Source organism: Chionomys nivalis, chromosome X, assembly GCF_950005125.1.
Source record: "Chionomys nivalis chromosome X, mChiNiv1.1, whole genome shotgun sequence".
NCBI lineage: Eukaryota > Metazoa > Chordata > Mammalia > Rodentia > Cricetidae > Chionomys > Chionomys nivalis.
The window spans coordinates 72,533,993-72,547,692 of NC_080112.1; positions in this window are offsets into that span (position 1 = coordinate 72,533,993).

Here is a 13,700-nt window from a genome sequence, read left to right on the forward strand (position 1 = left end):
TATCATGTCTGCTCTGTACTCGAACTTGGGAGATTGTAAACTATTGGCCAAACAGCATTACAATGAATAGATAATGATGTGTGATTGTTTCTGTAGTTTGGGCGGCCAGGAAATAAACAAGCAGTGGGCCCCCAGTAAGGGGTAATATGTCTGCAGGAAAACTTCGATCCATACCCAAAATGGCTGCTGTTTACTGGGACTTGGGGTTCAGAAGATGTCCGCCGGAAATACCTGCTCTGTGCTGGGACTTGGTATAGTAAAATGTCTGCCGGAAATACCTGCTTTGTGCTGGGACTTGCTGTAGTAAATATGTCTGCCGGAAATACCTGCTCTGTGCTGAGACTTGGGGTGTAGTAAACAAGTTCTGCCGGAAAGCTTGGAGACATACCTACCATGTCTGCTCTGTGCTGGGACTTGGGGTGTAGGAAACATGCCTACTGGAAAGCTTGGAGACATACCTATCATGTCTGCTCTGTGCTGGGACTCGGGTGTAAGATATCTGCTGGAAAACTTGGAGACATAGGTAAGAATCCTTCCCGGTACCTAGAGAGAAATTTAAAATGAGCATCTGCTACCTGGAGAGATAGCTAAAACTTCCCACCCTGCATCTGAAGACATAGTTAAGTCCACCTCATACCTCGACAGGTGCCTAAAACACCTGCCGCGTACTCAGGAGAGTTTATAAAACTAAAGTATCTCCCAGATCGAGCAGAGGTGACTGGGATAGCGTGGACAAGAGTTTGATGCCTGGCAGATAACTAAGATGTGCCATGCCATAGGGTAAATGAAAGATGGCCGAAGTGCAGGATGCAGCCCAGATCCAGCCGTGAGTTAAATTCAGCAATGTTATGTCATAACAAGTGTCTTTTCCATGTAAGGTCCTTGCTTCTCTAGTTAGTGAATATATTGTTAAAGTTTCCTGCCGTGTGATCACACTGAAAACAGTGTGTTCCTACCTCTAATTTAATGGGGTTGTCTCATTGTATGGCTTTGGATTAGTCATGAAAAACAAGGAATGGGGTGAGAGCTCTCTTAACCAAACCGAAGCATGGATTCGGTAAGTTGAAAAGTTGCTGGCAGCATGTGAAGCAACTGAGAACTAATAACTAATTCTCTGCTAACCAAGAAAGGCCCTGAAGTTGAGACCTAAAATTTTGGTAATGCATTCTGTTTATTTCAAAGGATACACAATGAGCTGATCTCTCAAATAATTGAAATTCACAAATAATCTGAGTGCTGGGGCAGGGAGTAGGTCTGGGGTAGGGGGTGGGAAAGACAAAAAAAATTTCAGTGGTTTGTAAGTGCAGAATCCTACTCCAGTTATTGAGACGGGCATGTCAAATCCCTCCGAGTCTATATGCAGTGTCTGCAGACGAGCCAACAATAGTGCTAAGGAATGAATCAATCCAGTTTAGAAAGGAGGGAAATTAATGATCACTTTGGCTTTTGATGGTGTTTAGGGGGGATTCGTTTCAGTTTTGTTGTTGTTTGATTGATTTTTGAGACAAGGTCTCCAACAATAGTGCTAAGGAATGAATCAATCCAGTTTAGAAAGGAGGGAAATTAATGGATCACTTTGGCTTTTGATGGTGTTTAGGGGGGATTCGTTTCAGTTTTGTTGTTGTTTGATTGATTTTTGAGACAAGGTCTCACTAAATGACCTCAAACTCACAAAGATCTGCCTGCCTCTGCCCTCTAATTGAGAATGCTGATATTAAAGGCTATTTATTGACTTTATGGCCAAATGCGGTCAAATTTGAATGGTTTCTCTCTTCCACTCTTGTAGAGAAATTATCTCAGACAGTCTGGTGAGTGGTTTGATGTAACTAAATTGCTCAAATACAGTTGGAAATGTGTTCGCATGTACTGGTATAGGCATGCCTGAAGCAATTAGATAGCCTTTTCTGCGCATTCAACAGCTATTTAGTATGCAGGGCAATGGAAGCAGGGCCTTCTATTGAAATCCACATGGAATTACACTCTATAGGTCTACTTTAATTTTTAAAAATATTTTTAGATATTATCTGTATGGGTGTTCTGCTTGTGTGTATGTCTGTGCACTGTGTGTGCCTGTTGCCTACCAGTGTCAGAAGAGGGTTCATGGGATTCCCTGAAATTGGAGTTATGTACGGTGCTAGGAACCAAACCTAGGGCCTCTGTGAGAACAGGACATGCTCTCCGAGCTCCTTTAAAATGGTGATTATAGTTTGGCGTGGTGGCTCACACTTGCAATGGAAGCACTGTAAAAGCAGAGACAGGAGTATTGCAGCAAATTGAAGACCACCCTGGGCTGTATAATCAGTTCCTCGTCAACTTGGCTAGAGGACACGTGGACTTCTCAATAAATAGTAAACATAAGAACTTTCTATTTAAATCCACACACGTGGCAACCTAGGCAGTATTCATAGCAAATAACAAAACACTATTAGTTCCATGTACAAAATAGTTTATCGTTTGTGCTACTTCTTTTTCATGAAGTGATAAACACAAATGACATTTAACAAAAGTGTGTATAGTTAAAGTGTAAATTGACTAATAAATATGAAAACCCGAGAAACTAGAATAAAGCTGAAAGAGAAGTCCAAGGTAAATGGAATTATAGAAAAAAATAGGTGATGTTAATTGGAGAGATTATACATAGAAAATCCAGAGTAGCCAGGTGGTGGTGGCACACATCATGAACCCAGCACTCTGGATGCAGAGGCAGTCAGATCTCTGTGAATTCAAGGTCAGCCTGGTCTACAGAGGAAGTTCCAGGACAGCCAGGCCTATGAAAAGAAATCCTGCTCAAAAAATGAGCAAACAAACAAAAAGAACCCAGAGTAACTGGCAGGCATTGACTTCAGTGCCGATTTGGTTGTGAGAACCAACAGGTTTTCAACAACCTTCTTTCTTGAGATCTGGCGCCCTCTTCTGGCCTGCAGGCATACATACAGATGGAACACTGTAGTATACATAATAAATGAGTCTTTTTTTTTTTTAATCGCAGCCTTATACTGATTTCATTTGCAAGATTTCCTGTGACAGTAGTTGCTGCTTTTAATACTGGATTTCACCACCAGTAGGAAAAGTGTGAATGTACTTCTGTTTGTTTAAGACAGGGTCTCACTGTGTACCCCTGACTGACCTGGAACTCAATATGTAGGCCAGAGTAATCTTGAACTCCTGGAATTAAGGGTGTGCCTCACCAGTCCAAGCATGAATGATTCTTCTTTAACCAAAGTTCTTAGTGAAGCTCTTAGCACTAATAATATTTGCCACTTTCAACTTTGTTTTCACAGATGTTATGTATCTGATGAAAAAGCCTCTAACCCGTATTTTCTGTCTGAACCCACCACCACACAAAGTGGTACTCAAATTATTCTTCTCCCGCTTAACCTCCTGGAAAATCCAATGATGATGAGTTCTATCCTATTTCTTTTGAGACCATTAACTCAAACGTTTTATTACTCTGAAATCCTTTATGGGTTTTATATAGATTTTCTGCTACTGGAGAGCATGAATTGGGGAAGATATTTTGAATAGGATTTTTTATTTTTGTTTATTTATTTTAGTTTTTTCAAGGCAGGGTTACTCTGCAACAGCTCTGACTGTCCTGGAACTCGGTTTGTAGACCAGGCTGGCCTCGATTCCGCCTGCTTATGCCTCCCAAGTGCTGGGGTTAAAGGTGTGCGCCGCCACCGCCTGGCTAGGATTTTTATTATAAATTTTTGTTCTTTGACAATTTCTTAGGCATATATAATTCTTTCTGCTTACTCTCCCTACCCTTGATTTCCCTCCTACCCTGGTCAATCCCCTTATTCCTTACAAAATCTCTCTTGCATTTACTTGTTTTTGTTTAGTTTAGTGTTTCACAGTTTAAGACATATATGTGGGGCTGGAGAGAAGGCTCAGGGGTTAAGAGGGCTTGAGTTCAATTCCCAACAACCACAGCGCAGCTCACAAACATCTATAATGATGATCTGGTGCCCTCTTCTGGCACGTAGGTATATCTGCAGAGCACTCGTATCTAAAATATAAATAAATAAATAAAGCAAGCAAGCAAAGTTAACCAAAGAAGAAATTTAAAGGAAAAAAGAAAAGACATTTGACCTTGAGTTTGGAGCAATCAGAATCTGGTGGGATCATCAGTGTCTACATTTGGGTATCTCACCCCCCAATCCATTAGTTGCCAGTAGTAAGTGATAGGGCCTCATGGCCTCTTTTTTTCAAAGATGTTAAGATTTAACGTAACAGGGGGCTGGAGAGATGGCTCAGTGGTTAAGAGCATTGCGTGCTCTTCCAAAGGACCCGAGTTTGATTCCCAGCAACCACATGGTGGCTCACAACCATCTGTAATGAGGTCTGGTGTCCTCTTCTGGCCTACAGACATATGCAAACAGAATAGTGTGTCCATAATAAATAAGTAAATATTAAAAAAAGATTTAATGTAACACTGTCTTAATTAGGGTTTTTTCTTTTTTAATTAAAAAATTTATTTTACATACCAACCCCCAGTTCCCTCTCCCTCCTCTTTTCCCACCGCCCCTTCTCCCCCACTTTCCATCCCCCCCATCTACTCCTCAGAGGGTCTAAGGCCTTCCTTTGGGGAGTCAACAAGGTCTGGCTTACCAACTTGAGACAGGACCAAGCCCCTCCCCACTCATATGAAGGCTGAGCAAGGTATCCATAGGGAATAGGCTCCAAAAAGCCAGTTCATGCACCTGGAATAGCTCCCCCAACAGACAATTTTTCATCTTTTATTTTTTTTAAATATTTATTTATTATTTATACAATATTCTGTCTGTCCGTCCGTGTGTCTGTAGCCACAAGAGGGCACCAGACCTCATTACAGATGGTTGTGAGCCACCATGTCGTTGCCGGGAACTGAACTCAGGACCTTTGGAAGAGCAGGCAATGCTCTTAACCACTGAGCCATCTCTCCGGCCCTCTTTCATCTTTTATTAATTAGGGTTTCTATTGCTGTGACAAAACGCCGAGACCAAAAAGCAAGCTGGGGAGGAAAGGGTTTATTTGGCTTATACTTCAACCTTGCTGTTCATTATTGAAGCAAATAAGGACAGGAACTCAAATAGAACAGGGAACCAGGAGGCAGGAGCTGATGCAGAGGCCATGGATGGAGAAGTGTTACTTACTGGCTTGCTTCCCACAACTTGATCAGCCTGGTTTCTTATAGAACCCAGGACCACCAACCTAGGGATGGCACCACTCACCATGGGCTGGGCCCTTTCTCATTGATCACTAATTGAGAAAATGCCTAATAGCTGGATCTCATTGAGATATTTCCTCAACTGAGACTCCTTCCTTTCTGATGATTCTAGCTTATATCAAGTTAGTACACAAAACCAGCCAGTACAACTGACCACTAATTAAGCTATAACTCTTCTTTTCTTCTTCCCCCACAAGATCTCACATTAAAATCATAAATAATTTTTTTTCTTTTTTTTCTTTTTTTGTTTTTTTTTGAGACAGGGTTTCTCTGTAGCTGTAGAGCCTGTCCTGGAACTAGTTCTTGTAGACCAGGCTGGCCTCGAACTCCCAGAGATCCGCCTGCCTCTGCCTCCCAAGTGCTGGGATTAAAGGCTTGCACCACCACTGCCTGGCGATAAATAATTTTAAAAGTTCCAGTCTTTATGAACTCAGACACATTGAAATTTCAGTCTCTTAAAACATCCAATCTCGGGCTGGAGAGATGGCTCAGTGGTTAAGAGCACTGGCTGCTCTTTCAGAGGTCCTGAGTTCAATTCCCAGCAACCACACGGTGCTTACAACCATCTGTAATGAGATCTCGCGCCCTCTTCTGGCAGGCAGATGTACATGCAGGCAGAACACTACCCTTAATAAAATTCTTTAAAAAAAATCCAATCTCTTTTAGTAGTGAGATCTGGCGCCCTCTTCTGCCCGGCAGGTGGACATTCAGGCAGAACACTACACTTAATAAAATTCTTTTTTAAAAATTCAATCCCTTTTAAAAGTGTCTTTTCAACGGCGGGCTCCTTTAAGAAATTCAAAATTAAATACCTTTTTCAAGAGGGAAGAACCAGGGCACCGTCACAATTTGAACCAAGCAAAGTCAAACTCCAACAGTATAAATAACTCAATGTCTAGTTATCTGGGATTCACTCATAACCTCCTAGACTCCTGCAAAGAGCTATGGTCACTTCTTCAGTTCCACCCTCTCCAGCACACACAGCTTGTCTTATAGGCTCGGGCTGACTCCACTCCACTACTGTTGCTGTTCTGGGTGATCATCCCATAGTACTGGCATCTCCAAAATGCTGGGATTGTCTGTCTGCTGCAAGTGGGCTACACTTTGATCAATAGCTTCCCATAGGCTCTCCTCATGGCACTAACCCTCAACTTCTTTGCATGACCCCTTCCGTCCCGCACCTCCACCAATAGCCTTTCCTGGCCTCTCACAGTGCCAAGTCTCAGCTGCTCTCTATGACCCCGTCATGCCTTCAAAACCAGTACCACCTGGGTGACTCCTACACATTACCAAGTCCAGCTGCCAGCATGAGGTACAGCTTGGCCGCCTCTAGAACAGTTTCCTTGTGCTCCTGTGCTCCCAGGAAACACTTCTAAGATTTCACCTCAGTGATACTGATCTCTTCTTTTTTTTTTTTAAAGATTTATTTATTATGTATACAACATTCCTTCCATGTATGCTTGCATGCCAGAAGAGGGCGCCAGATCTCATTGTAGATGGCTGTGAGCCACCATGTGGTTGCTGGGAATTGAACTCAGGACCTCTGGAAGAACAGTCAGTGCTCTTAACCTCTGAGCCATCTCTCCAGCCCTGATCTCTTCTTAATCACCACTAATTTTAGCTCCAGCTGAACAGAACGTAAAGGTTCCAGATTAGTAGTTCTGGTGGTTAATCACAGTTGACTCTTCAGCCCCAGCTAACCAGAACCACGGGATCTTAATTCAAAACAGCAGACGGCCCTGACAGAGTCTTTAATATTGTCTGTGAAATGTCACAAGCCAGGCCCCCATCTTCTGCAATGCTCTTGGCATTGTTATCTTCCAAGTTCCTATTAGCCACTATATTCATCAGTTTTCTTGAAAGAATATTCTTTGTAACTAATAAATGTATTTTATAAACTAATGATATTATGGTTAAATGGCCTTAAATAGCTACATGCTAAAATCAAGCATTCATTGATGTGTATCACTATTTTTTTTTTTTATGTTGGAAATTTCTTGTTAACACCATTGGACTTGCTACTGGGATTCTTACAAAAAAAAATCAGATTTAGACCCATTACATTACTACATTTTTTAAAGAGTTTCTGAAATTTATGGTGTTTGTTCATATTTGTGTATCTCAAAGTGGTTAAAGCATATGATACTCATTAATTTGTCAGAAAAGTCAGATTGTTTTATATTTTGACTTTCACTTTTTGCCATCATAGTTGATTTAAATTCAATGACTCTAAATGCTATGCTCATCTTACAAAATACTATTCCTAAGTAAATTAATATGGAATTAAAAAAAAAAAGAACAGACTACTGAGCTCTCAGTACTCAGTGGCTTTTCTAGCCCAAAGTTGCAAAGTCTATCCACAGTCCTCCCCAAAACATGGTGCTGTGGTACCAGCGATACCGCACTGCACTGGTACCACAGACTTTTGCACCCTCCTCAGCTAGGCTCCTTTGCAGTACCTGTCTACCTGTCTTCCCCATCAGATCGGAGACAAGGTTTGTGTTTCCATTGGCTCCTAATATTAGGAACCAGGCGAACAGGTTAAACATTGTTGCCTCTGGCCCATTGGATGGAAATGAAAAGCTCTATTTTCTTGGAGCACTTCTACAGGTTAGCTATGGCTAGGGACAGTCATGTCTAACTCTAAATTACTTACAGTACAAACTTAGGATTTACCTCCTCTTGTATGAGGCAACTTCATCATTTAGGACCCTTTCCTCTACTCAGCCTCCCCCTCCAGCAGCAGGCCATCCCATTTCCACAATTTACCAATATTCTTTCTTCCCCCCACCTACTCCTTAGCCTCAATAGTGTTTTACTTCTCAATTTTATTGGATTTCTGTCTTTAGTATTCTTCCCTCGAACAATTAAAGAAATGGGACCTCAAATCACCCACCAAACAGGGTGATTAAAGAGAAAAAAAAAAACTGGCTAGGGCTGGTGGTGCAGGCCTGGGGTGCTGGCAGGTGGATCTCTGTGGATTTGAGGCCAGCATGGTTTACACGGATTCCAGGCCAGCCAGGTATCTGGGGCTACACAGTGAGACCCATTGTGTAGGGGACTAAAACCAAGGTCATTAAGTTAAAAACTGACTTGGAAAACAGGCTTGGTGGGGCAAACCTGTAATGCTAGGGAGATTTTTCTGGCTACTTCGGACTTGGAGGCTATCTAGACTTGGCTACATGAAAACGTGGGGGGCAGGAGTGGTGGTCGTGAAAAGATGGTTCAGCTCTTCTGGAGAAACCAGGTTATAGTCCTACTACTCACAAGGTGGCAACTCTTAAGTCCAGTTCCTTGGGATACAGCACCCTCTTGTGGCCTCCAAGGGCATAACTCCCACACTGGATGTCTAGACGTGCAAAGCTCTCATATACATAAAATACAACTATCAAAATTTAAAGGGAAGAAGCTGTCATATACAAGCACAATGTTTTCAAAACAAAACATTTTATTTGACATAAAGCTCCCCTCACCCGCCCGCCCACCAATCCATCCATCCACCCATCCACCCATCCACCCACCCTCCCACCCTCCCATCCACCCACCCTGACTCATTGTGACATAGAGATGATTTTAGATTGCCTTATGGTGGTCATGCATGCTAAGCAGCATTTTTCTAGTCTTAAAACACCCAAGAGTCAAACAAAGAAGTTCTGCATTCCACAAGTCCAAGTGTCTTCCACGTGCTTCGGTATAGAGTTCGTTCGCAGTTGGTTGGGGAGATGACGCCACTGTCTTTAGATTTGTTTACAAAGTTCATTTATGAGACCAAAGCAGATGATGATAAAGTGCTCTTACGGTTGTTTAATCGGTAGTCGTACTGATGGCAGAAACTGTGGAAGGAAGGCTTTTAGTTACTTTTTCCTGTGCACTTTCCAGAATTGTAGCCCCCATTCCTACCCATACAAAGGGATGTTACCGGGTGCGGCCAATCCCACAAGTTAAAAACTGACCTCAGTAGCACTTCAGCTGTGTCTGTTGGCCCAACCTAGTTTTAAAGAAAATTTAAAGAAGAAAAAGAAGTTGAACTCCCAGACCTCTTTAACCTGGCTCCGCCTACTCTTTCCTTTTTCTGTTTCCTTCTCCATTTGTGGATGTCAACATTGGCTTGCCAAGCAAAGTACAGTTTAGATACTTTAAGAGTATGTAGGGGTTATAATGAATAAGCCCCCCTGTATAGCAAATTGTGACTTCAGTTTCAAGGCAACTTGGATAGAGGTCACATTGATTAAATTAATGTATCTCATTCCTATCTAACTCAAGGCTTAGCTGATAGCCATTTAGATGAAAATATATTTTTGGAAACATTTAGCAAACTTTCTCAATACCTTTTAGTTATTGGAACTGCATTCAAGTAAAGAAAAGGCGGTCCCAATTTAGTTCCAGACCGCAGTGATGTTCAAGACCGATTGAGAACAAAGGTAAGCTGCTCTGCGGACATAGGCTTGACCTTTTCCTTCACTCTGCCTCCTGTCCCACCCTCTATGAGTGAAAAAAAATAGAAGAGGTCAAAGCACAGTCAACCCTTCTTAAAGAAGGCATTTTTTCAAGTTTTTGATAGTCTTTCCTCCAATTTTCTGATTGTTTCCAATTCTCTTATTCTCAAATTTTATGCAAGAACGTTAAAATTTTAGGTTATTTTCATCCACTGGCATTATTTACCATAGCAAGCCCCTTGAGTAGTTTTTTTTTTTTTTTTTTGCAGTAAGGAGAACATTTTTTAAATTACTATATGCGATCTGATTCTATGAAAGAGACCTATTCAGGCAGTTCTATGCCTTGGCATGTTTAAGAGGGAAAGGCTGAAGACAGACAAACTTTGCAAATGTATTTCAAAGCCTGCTGCAGCTCAAGAATGGGTTGTTTCCCCCAGGGATAATACTAAGGAGACAGAAGTTGCGGAGCTAGGTGACTGTCATCCCTCCTGACCAGTAGTGGTCACAGTCATAGATTAAATAAGTCACGAGCTAGAATATTGAAGCCTTTCTTTGAGCCGAAGGGTAGCAACTCTAGGAGCAGGCTTACTACAAAACCCAGCTTCCTGTTCATGTAGTGGCCAGAGATGAAGGTGGGGACTTCAGAGTCATGCCACTACCTAAGAAGCAGTTCCCACAGTTCAGCAGTTCCGGGGAAGGTGTGCCTATTTATTGGTTTCTTTCTTTCACGTCTCAGGAGCCAAACGAGGAAGGTCTGAGAATTATGTGCAAATGTTTGTAGAACAGATGAATGAATGAATGAATGAATGAATGAATGAATGAATGAATGAAATGAATGAATGAATGAAATGAATGAATAGTAACATTCCTCCTGTGGCCTAACCTGGGTCAATTAAAAAGCCAGTGCCTTTCAGTCTAGAAGAGTGCTTGAGCTAATATTTCTCTTTAATAAGGAACATCAGTCTGCTTTTCAAGGCATCCATAAGTCACACTAAGTGCCTTTTGGAGCAGATGTGTTTCATTTAGCATCCAGTAGCGTCTTTTGCACTGTGTGTAATTCAAGCAACCGAGAACGGCTTTTATTCCCATTCTACCAAGCATGCGCATGAGAAGGTGATCTATTTATTTAACTCTCCTTCTCACCAGCTTGAGCTTTTTCAGCTAAAGTGGGAGATGCAGTCTCATGTGTAAGTTCTGTCCCATCACAAGCTACTGAGAAAAAATACACTTTGGCTTATGTCCTTTAAATATTTTCATTCTTTTCAGTCCTGGGAACTGCACTTTATTTTCAGACTTAAGTTTTTATTAAATATGATGAGTGTGAAAGTATTCTTATTGCTCACACGTCTCCTCGACTCTGAGTCAGGCAAAGAGCAAATAAATGCCTTCGAAATCACTGATTCATCTTGATTTTCCTTTGAAACATTTTACTGTATGAAAAGGAGAATGTGTTACTAATGAGCTAAGGTCAGATTTTAAGTCCCCTTATCCTGGCTTTAAAGTAGGCCAGTGAGCAAATGACCTTTGGAGGGACATCCTAGTTAGGGATGTCCTTAGCTAGGGACATCTCCATTTTATGTTGAATGAATCTTGCCCTTCGTTTGATTTTCAAATCTCTAGGTCAAGTCAGTGGGTCTTCTAGACCCTACCTATTTAACTAATCCATCAAGCATAGCAACTGCAAGCAATCAGCCACTAAAATAGTATTTACTCAGTAATGAGATAGGTTCCACAGGCTGGGCATGGGGACACACATCTGGAATGTCAGCAGCACTTCAGAAGCTGTGACTGGAGATTCAGCAACTAGAAGCAGCTTGAACTCATGCTCTGGGTGCTTGGCCCTCAGTTTGTACTTCTATTTTGTGAGGTTCTCGACCATACTAAGTATTGTAGTAGCATCTGACGCTCTGACCCCTTCCTGTCCTTCTGTTCCCTTACGTCCATGCTGTGGAACTACCTGACACTGGACAGGACAGTCCACTTAGCTCAATATTTTTTAGCACAGCACCTTATACAAATCCATTTTTTTCTGTTTTCATTTCATCATTGAAGTCAAGAGCAGTTCTGGCCTAGCTCTCAGACATGCTGGGAGTGCTTCGTGAGAGAAAGCAATCTTTGTTTGCACAGCGCGTAGCACAGTAAGATGCATATATTAGGTGACAAGCATTCTGAAGAAGCTTTAGCCATGAGGAAACTCAGAAAGTTGTCACTATTCACGTACAAAGCCAACAGTTAGGTCCTAGCTTTGTAGAACTGCAGACTTCATAAAGCTCCACACAGATCTCTGTTGTGGGCAATGATATTGTGGGTAATAATAATGGTAATGAATTTTTCTGTTCCCAGTGTCTGGGGATAAAAGCAAATAATTATTGACTACTGGGCATGTATGGCAACTTACAAGTCATAAATTAGTCTTGCACACAATTTCTTTAGTTATAAAGGACACTAAGGATGCTTGGTCTTTGCATCTCAATGCCTAGCAAGGGCATTGTTTTGTAATAAATGATTGTCATTCAATCTTGCATTCATCCAGTGATGACTGTCTCATATATTCAGTGTTTAACAGTAATTTCTTTGCTTTATTTGCACAGTCAAACAGACATGACAGAATTCTAAAAGCTGGGAAATTGGTACCAAATAAGTAAATAATTGTTACACCTATATGGTACCCCAAAGTTCATAAAATGCCAACATACATATTACTCTCAGCTTTGGGCACAAATAAAATAAATTTAAGTCTGTGTATCTCTCCAGTGCCCATAAAAGAGAATATACCGAGGGCTAGGGAGATAGCTCAGAGTTTAAGAGCACTGGTTGCTCTTCCAGAGGTCGTTTACTTCCCAGCAACCACATGGTGGCTCACAACCATCTACAAAGAGATCTGGCGCCCTCTTCTGGCATGCAGGCAGAACACTGTATACATATAAATAAATCATTTTAAAAAAGAATATACCATATATAGGCAATCAATATTGGTATATTCATTCAACAGACATTTAACATCTTGGTTTACCAAGATTTCTCTCACTGTGTTCCAAGGCTAGCCTCAAGTGTCTGGGTTCAAATGGTCTTGCTGTTTCAGCTGCCTGAAGTCAGAGCATAAGCTACCGCACCCAGCTGGTTAACTATTTGTCGCATTCTTCTCATTGTAAGCCAAGAAGACAATGAGAATTTTGTAGAGCCCATGCCTATTATATAGGCAGTTTTATTTCTATAGGAAATGTGGAATGTCCTACACTTCTGTAGCGCTTTATAGGGCAAATGTTCTTGTGTTGGCTGGCCCTCATCACTAAAGTCTTGACTGATTAAACTGTTATCTCATGCCTTGTAAATTAAGCAGTATAGAATGGAAACATTCTATTTCATGGCAGAGTTAGCCAAGACAATTTATCCTGTATTTTATGTACCTAACACAATACCTGACACACAGGAGTTAGTTAGTACTCATTCATTTGTGCACAGGGAGCTATTGCTAGCTGTGCAGTGCTTTAGTTTACCAAACACTTTACTGTGCTCTTTCTTAATTTATTTAGTTTTGTTATCCCTGGTGCCGAGCATGGGGTTTTGCAAGTTATCAGGTGATCCCAATAGGGGAGTCACTTATACTTGGGGCATATTTTGTAGTTTAACGTCAGTTTCCATGTGTTTTCTGCTACCTGGCATACTGAAAATCACCAATGCAATAGAAACACATTGGCCTGAAGTATATGGACTATTCTTCATTCATTCAAGCCATATTTATATAATTCTTTTCCCTAAACATATTTTGACTTGTTATTCCTGCAGCAATCATTGTGTCCAGAGAATGCACGTACTAGGTAATACTCGTGCATTCAGTACTGACTTAGAAGCTTTAGTGTGCTTTGTGGTTTATAAAAACGTATTTCTACGTCTTCATGTTACCTGGAAGTGACCACAATTAAGCATCACATCCTTAGTACTCAGCGCAAAGATAGGCATAAGTTGTGTTATTCAGACATAGTCCCTGGTATTTAGATCAGGGCTTGGTCAAGTCCAAAGCAATGGGCCAGTGAGGGATTTTTACCTTCTGAAAA